This window comes from Oncorhynchus gorbuscha, linkage group LG03, assembly GCF_021184085.1.
Source record: "Oncorhynchus gorbuscha isolate QuinsamMale2020 ecotype Even-year linkage group LG03, OgorEven_v1.0, whole genome shotgun sequence".
NCBI lineage: Eukaryota > Metazoa > Chordata > Actinopteri > Salmoniformes > Salmonidae > Oncorhynchus > Oncorhynchus gorbuscha.
Window position 1 is genome coordinate 95,930,915 of NC_060175.1, and position 442 is coordinate 95,931,356.

A 442-nucleotide genomic window follows, 5' to 3' on the forward strand; every position below is an offset into this window, starting at 1 on the left:
TTGAACGGGGTCTGGTGGTAGGCCCTAGGCGCACCGGTTTGTGTCAAGAACGGCAATGCTGCTGGGTTTTTCACACAGTTTCCCGAGTGTATAAAGAATGGTCCACCACCCAAAGGACATCCAGCCAACTTCACACAACTGTTTGAAGCATTGGAGTCAACATCCCTGTGGAACGCTTTAGCCACCTTGTAGAGACCATGCCCCGACCAATTGAGGCGGGTTCTGAGGGAAAAGGGGGCGCAACTCAATATTAGGAAGGTGTTCTTAATGGTTTTTTTTTACACCCAATATATCATATTTTCTACAAACAATGATACAGCTTGATATGACTTGATGTCAGTAGCTTATGGTATTTTCACCTGTAAATGTGTATGTTTATTTCAGCTACTGATTTGCATTTATGAAAATGTTGCACATAATAAACAGACACCTTATTATTATG